Genomic DNA, 7,374 nt, shown 5'->3' with positions numbered 1-7,374 from the left:
TACGCGTAATCGCATTATTACAGTCAAAGGTACGGGCTTGTGCACCGATTACGCGGAGTGACTAGCCCCTCGGGTAGCCTTCCAACCCAAAGAAACGCGTGCTCTGGGCCCGACCGTATCAGTGTTGGAAATAAGGCGGTGGCGTCGGTCAAAGACCAGTTTATTTTGGGCTATGACCAGTAAATTAAATATAATCTTGGGGTTCACTGATCATAATGGCCAATTTATTTTTAATTAAAAGTATAATTCTATACCGAAAAGAGAAAATGAGAAAAACAGCCAATGAAATTGCGGATTTTGACTCCTAAATTGAGCGTATTTCGTGGCATCTGGCAGTAATGCAATTTGACGTACTTCCGCTACAATCAGTCAGATTCGTCGAACTAAATGCGAAACATCTAAATCACTCATTAAGAATATGTTTAAGAAAATAAGCATAGAAGACATAGCAATTTCTTTATGACTTTTAGAAACAAAAAGAAGGTCAAAAATAAGTAAAACTGTTTTTATTCGAAGAACAAGAAGATGATGAAATATTTTTTACAGTTCCTTAAGAAATGTGATAAATATCAAAGCTCTTTGGTTTGTGATAAATAAAACCAGGAATTCATACCTCGAACTTGGAATGGTTATACGGCCGTATTCCCTATGGTAAGATCTCGGGGACCGTTTTCGGTAACGTGTATGAGAAAAAAAATCGCCCCCTCGCCCGCGTCTCCCCTCTTTAGGAGTTTTTACCCCGCGCAACTTCCCGTTTTTACAACTGTAGTTTTTTGTTGTTCGACTCCTCGTCCATTTCGAAATTTAGGGTTAGATTTGTCCAGATAATCTAGCAGACGACTATACTAGGTAACTAGGGGTACGTTCAGCAGCGCTCATCGGACTCACCGATTACATCGGTTTCCTACTGTAAGCTTTTTCGCGTTTCCGGTTTTGACGTCACGATAGTCATCGGTTACTCACCGAAGTCATCGGCTGGAAGAGTCGGTTTTTCCGATGACTGACGTCATTACTGACGTAAAACTACTATAAAAGCTACGGCATTTTAAAAAACACCGATGACTGAATAAAAGCGTTCAGCAACTTCTAACGTCATTCAGTAGCGGCGCTAAAGTTTTTTCACAGGTGGGCTAATTATTTTATGGCCCCTAAGAATTTTGTGACCCTTAGCGGGAACCTTGGATTGACCATATTTCGCCAAAGTGGTGAAATCGAAAAAACCCAAAATTTTCCAGGAAGCGAGAAGAGCAAGGTCGTTTTATTGTTGCGGCTCTCGTCGCATTTTCTGGACTCCCTACTGACCTTGTATCTGACCTGGAGGGGACACGTGCATGCCTGGAATAGTTCCCTAAATTCCCATATGCCCCTTTCTTTTCAACTTTCTATCAATTTCCGCTACCTTCCTCCCGAATCTTTATGTTTATGGTCTACTACATTTTTGAGTAAACAAATTGATTTTGAAAGATTTTTTCCAGAAAAACGTTTCTTCGCAATAAAAAATAAAATTCATAAATTAAAATATGTGGCCTCTTAATTATGAATATGTGGCCCTTTTAATATAAATATGTGGCCCCACTCAGAAATGGAGGGGGGCTAAAGTCCACTTCAGCCCACCCTTAGCGCCGCTACTGACGTCATTATGACGAAAAAGCTCATCGGTGGCAAATATAAATCCATCGGGTTTTGTTCCGTTGACTGTTACTGAACGTACCCTAGGGGTCCAGGATATTTTTGGTAGATTTTTAAGCCAATGAAAATCGTAAGAGAAAACACGTATGCTCTGACGTCAAAATGATGAAAAAAAAAACGGTCCCCTAGATAGAGACGGAAATCGGCCGAGATAACCATTCCAAGTTCGAGGTATGAATTCCTGATAAAACTCATTATAGTTCCTAATCGCTATTAACAATTCACTTTCAAAGGTAAAATAAAAGGGGGAGGGGGGGGGCAGAAAAGGGTAGTCATGACCAGTTAATTTATATTTAAGTAGGGGTATAGTGGTCACATTGACCAGTACTTTTAAAAAACTTATTTCCAACACTGGACCGTATTACCCACCGACAGATTTTGGCGCGCCGTTCAACTGATGGAGAAGGAATACTTGGATGTGTGACCTTAGAGCGCTGCCAAGGGGGCCGAAATAGAAGGATGAAACTCTCGACAGCGTCACCTGAGAATTTTGGCGACGCTTTAAACCGGCGGAGAAGGAACATTGTCGAACCTAGGAGCAACAAACACAAGGAGAACGCAGCTAGCCTTAAACACGTTAAACGCAGTGTTGGGTACAAATTTCATTCATTCCTAATTTTCCCCTTCCGACGCAAGCAGGCACTGAAGCGTCTAACCAATGAAAATCGGACACAATAAAATCCGTGACCAGGGTTGCCATTTGGGCGAAAAGTCGCACAATTTGGGCTACTTTCAAACCGATTGGAGACAAAAAATGCTTGGGCGATTTTTGGGCTACTTTATCTGTCATTCAGTAGATCTATTTTTTAGGCTCGCCCGCGCTATTTTCCAAATAGAGACTTGGCACTCCGTAGCTTTGGCCATGACCGCCATTGTGGGTGCAAGGGTGTCGAAGACGGCAACAATAAAAACTTAAAACCTTTTATCCCCACGATAAAAACTATTGAAAAAAAACTGTGACGTAGCACTGCCAAGTCCCTATTGGTCGAACCACGGCCAACTTTGATCACGTGCTGTTAGAGCTACTACGGCCAACACATTCGTTGAAATTCCGCGAGCAAGGATTTTCCCCCTATAAACTGTACTATAATGTGTAGGAGGTCAGCGCCACGCTCGGTTGTTATATTGACTTCAATGTAAAAGCTATTCTAAAAATAATAATCCACTAGGGGCGCTGACGTCATACACATCTTTTGCTCATAGGTTAACACAGAAACGTCAACGAATGAGATGGCCGCTGTAGCGCGAGAAATCAAAGTTGGCCGTGGTCGAACAAATTTTGTTTTTCTCGTTTTTTGATATAAGATAACAAAGAGAAGAAAGTGACAAAGTCAAAAGTTTAAATGTGTAATAGATCTCATTACTCGAAAATCACTATTCACTCAGAGAGTAGGCGTAAGCCTAATTTAATTTTGATCTTAGTTCCCTTCGCATTATTGTATATGTATTTATATTACTTGTATTGAATATATAAACGTTTTCCGTGGTATATAATGGGTAAATGGGCAAAATATAAAAAAAGTGTATAAAAATAAAACAAAAAAAGAATGGAACTGAGGGTTGCGACGTTTGTCGCGGCTAATACATCCATATTGTCGATCGATGAGTTAGGAGAAATCCTTAGTGACGAATTGGGAAAAGATAAATTTAAAATGCATCGAACGAAATGTTCTGCACTCATTAAGCATGTAATTTCCACTGACTTCAAACGATCTCTACTCGAGGATATTGGGAATAATCATTTTTCTATATTGATTGATGAATCAACGGATATCAGTACTAACAAACTTCTTTCTATATCGGTTAAATACTTTAGCACTAGTTAATTTCAGTTCATTATGGCTGATTGCATAGAAATACTTTTAACACAATATGATAGTTTAAAGTGCCATTTTTCAATTGTTGAATGAATCTCGATTATTATTTATTATAAACATAAAATGTTCGGAATTTGTGCCTCCAACTTAACTTCTAAACGCATTCAACCAATCAATGTATAACAGTAACCAATTAGTGTAATGTAACTTCTACATGTTTTAATAAAATGATTGGTTTGATTTAAAAATTTAGTTTAAGTGAGCTTGTACTATTTGGCAATTAATGTTTTACTTTGGGCGACAATTTGGGCTACTTTGAAATAACGTTTGGGCGACTTTCTCAAAAACGACCGGGCAAAGCTGTACGTGACTTTTGACGGGTTGCGTTATCCTTGGGTGGGCTGCTGTGTTTGTCACTCCTAGGTTGAACGAACGACCAACGCTGATTTGTTAATCTCGGTGAGGAAAATCACGCGTTCGAATTCCCTCGTGTAAAATGTTATTTTCATAAAATTAGTGTATAGTCCCGTGTGAAAAAAGCTGTAGCTTGAAAAGAAATTTTAATGAAAGTTATCTACTCTTATAAAAATAAAACAATATTATTATAGTTCTAAATTTAACCCCGATGATAATACCGCTATTATTTATCTAGCCCCTGTCAGTAGCGGCGCTAAGGGTGGGCTGAAGTGGGCCTTAGCCCTCCTGCATTCTGAGAGGGGCCACATAATTATATTAAAAGGGCCACATATTCATAATTAAGAGGCCACATATTTTAATTTATGAATTTTCATTATCTCTAGAAATTTATTTCATTGCCAAAAAACGTTTTTCTTGAAAAAATCTTTCAAAATCAATTTGTTTACTCAAAAAGGTAGTAGACCATAAACATATAGATTCGGGAGGAAGGTAACGGAAATTGAGAGAAATTTGAAAGGAAAGGGGCTTATGGGAATTTAGGGAAATATCCCAGGCATGCACGTGTCCCCTCCAGGTCGGATACAAGGTCAGTAGCAGAGTTGCCAGATAAAATTTACGTCCTGCAGGCCAATAGGAAATAAAACAAGCCCAAAAAATCGCCCACCGTTGAAAATGTTTTTCAAAATAGAGCCCAACTTCTCGCCCATAATTTATAGACAAATTTTATCTAGTAGCGCGAAGTTTGTTCAAATAACTACCGTATATAAATATAACAACAAAAGAACAAGTATTTTCATAAGTTTTTTAATATTTTAATATTGTAGACTTATAATATTTTGACTCAAAACTCCATATTTTTCCAAGAAACGGGTTTCCCCTTAAGTGGTCAATGGTTTATGGCACTAAAGAGACAGCAGAAATGATAGCTCGACGATAAAGGCATTCCTGGGCTTTCCGTGATATTTTCCGTTCTCAACTTCATCCCCTAGTCTCCCTTTTAACTCTTACTCCGTTTTTAACCATTCTTTGATAGAATTACCCCCTGGACCGCTGCGCTGCCGCTATTTCGTGGAAACGGTCGAAACCATGAAAACAAGCCCAATAATCCGCCTACCGCCCAAGCCATTTTTCCCCGCGTAGTGCTTTAAAAACGAGCCCAATTGGGCGAGAAAATAGCCCAAGTGGCAACTCTGGTCAGTAGGGCCAGGGCGGGGTCCAGAAAACGCGACGAGAGCCGCAACAATAAAACGACCTAGCTCTTCTCGCTTTCTGGAAAATTTTGGGTTTTTTCGATTTACCATTTTTTCGAAATATGGTCAATCCAAGGTTCCCGCTAAGGGTCACAAAATTCTTAGGGGTCACAAAATAATTAGCGGCCCACCTGTGAAAAAAACTGGCCCCTGTTAGGCCATTCTGTAGTTCCATCAGTAACTATAAAGGTAAAATTAAAAATATATAAATTAGGAATTGTTGGTATTTATTTCTTTACCACTAACGTGAAATTACCAACATATGAACTAAGAATAATACAGAAAATTTAATAAAATAAGAAGATCGTTACAACTAGGAGCAACAAACACAAGGAGAAGGCAGCTAGCCTTTAAACACGCTAACGCAGTGTTGTGTACAAATTTCATTGGACGAACCTTAACGTTTTACGGGCGGGGGAGGGAAGACAATTTCTGAATTTTCCCCTTCCGACGGCAGCAGGCGCTAAAGCGTCTAGCCAATGAAAATTGTACACAAGAAAATCCACGACTTTTGACGGGTTGCGTTCTCCTTGTGTGGGTTGCTGTGTTTGTTGCTCCTAGGTTAAGATATGGGAGAAAATTTTCAATTTGAGATTAGAGATTTAACTTAGGATTAGATCTAACTTAAAAGGGTACATTTTTAATCTGAGACCTATTTAATGGGCATAAGCTGTCTCACTATAAATAAGTGGCAATTTATGTGGTTATCTAAGGAGGGGAGAGACTGAAAAATGACTGGGTTCGAAAACTTTAGTAACTCTCTTCTATTGATTGAAGGGAGCTCGATTTGTCACAATGCGTGCAACGCTATAGATAAATTAAAGACAAAGATTCTCCAAGAATGTATTTATTTATACTCAGGGAGAATGAATATGTCGAGACTATCGACGGACACGTTGAGGCGTTAACCCCGTCACGCTAAGGGGGGGGGGGAGGAAAAAAGGAGGCGGTCTTATATTTTTGCGTCCTCGCAGCAGCGTTAATCGCGTCGAAAAACGTAATTTTTAAGAAACGGCGTTCGTTCCCTGAAATTCCTCGGTTGAATCATAGACAGTATATATCCCTAAGGGGACGAGAATACGCTCTGATTTTTAGACCCCATCCATAGACAGTATTTATCCCCAAGGGGACGAGAAATCGCCTACCTTCCACTGCATTAACGTCGCTGTTTCTCTCACTGACGTTCTGTTATTGAAAGAGGGGGGGGGGGGAACACGTAAGCTTCTAAGCGCTTCAAATGACCTTGAAAGTTCCCGTTTTTAAAGTACGGCCGTCTTTATTCAGTTGAGGCCCTAGCATCGACACGAACTCTTGCAGCTGGCCGCAAAGCGACTGTGATGGGGCATAGACAGTATATATCCCTAAGGGGACGAGAATACGCTCTGATTTTTAGACCCCATTACAGTCGCTTTGCGGCCAGCTGCAAGAGTTCGTGTCGATGCTAGGGCCCCAACTGAATAAAGACGGCCGTACTTAAAAACGGGAACTTTCAAGGTCATTTGAAGTGCTTAGAAGCTTACGTGTTCCCCCCCCCCTCTTTCAATAACAGAGCGTCAGTGAGAGACACAGTGACGTTAATGCAGTGGAAGGTAGGCGATTTCTCGTCCCCTTAGGGATATATACTGTCTATGGTTGAATCTGGCGAAAATTTGGGAAGAAGCAAGCTACTTTAGAATCAATAGCTTCTTTTGTACAATAGGGGGGGGGGGGGTTTCATAATGGTGTTTCTAAAAGCGCGCGAAAACTCTCAAAACATCGTTTCAGTTGAACTGTAGAGCAGTTTTGAGCGGAAGAAAACTATGTTAGTTTGGCAATTCGAATTTAAATTTAAGGGAAATATAGATGATTTTATACAATGTAAATGGATAATAAGTATTTTTAGAAATTATTAACAAAAAATACAAAAATGGTAAACACTAAACAAGATGTCGCGTAGTTTCTTCTACACAATATTCAACACTCTCACGCCATTGGCGATAAAAAGGAATGTGAGACATCAATAGATAGGTGATATCGGGCCCTCATAGTCGTTTTATCACTTTTGGGCCGACTGTCTGGCCACCCCACTCCGTTTGGTCGAAAGGTCCTAGTAGAATAATGGTCGATCGACTAGACAATAGTTCGTTTTGCGCGGGAAAAGGCACGAAAACATGGGCCCGTCTTCATCTAGTTCAGCCACACCATTTAAGTCTATAATTTCG

The sequence above is a fragment of the Leiobunum rupestre genome, chromosome 3 (genome assembly GCF_980474605.1).
Source record: "Leiobunum rupestre chromosome 3, qqLeiRupe1.1.hap1, whole genome shotgun sequence".
In the NCBI taxonomy this organism is placed as follows: domain Eukaryota; kingdom Metazoa; phylum Arthropoda; class Arachnida; order Opiliones; family Sclerosomatidae; genus Leiobunum; species Leiobunum rupestre.
The sequence above is the reverse complement of the archived record's forward strand: the minus strand, read 5'-3'. Positions refer to the sequence as shown.